Source organism: Plasmopara halstedii, assembly GCF_900000015.1.
Source record: "Plasmopara halstedii genome assembly, contig: Scaffold_1561, whole genome shotgun sequence".
Taxonomy (NCBI): domain Eukaryota; phylum Oomycota; class Peronosporomycetes; order Peronosporales; family Peronosporaceae; genus Plasmopara; species Plasmopara halstedii.
The window spans coordinates 20,228-20,609 of NW_020188473.1; positions in this window are offsets into that span (position 1 = coordinate 20,228).

Here is a 382-nt window from a genome sequence, read left to right on the forward strand (position 1 = left end):
GATTGTCGTCCCCGGCATACTTCACAAGCCTAGCCTCTTCTTGCACGCAGTCCAGCACGTATGCTTTGCCAACTCTCTTGCCTTTAGCAATAGCACGCCTTGTTCTCCAGATGACAGAGGAGGAGCCTTGAAATTTAACATTCAACCCATATTCCGCCAGTTTCCCAACTGATAATCGCTATCAAGACCTGGAATATGAAGTACCTCGACCATCTTGATTCGCACATTGTCCAATCCAGAAACTTGACCGTCCCCTTTCCAGTAACTTGTAATCTCTTACCGCCCGCGATAGTAACCTCCGGACCCCCGCTCAAAACCTCGTAGTCAAAAAGATCACTCTGGTGAGGCGTCATGTGACAAGTGGCACCACTGTCAATAAGCC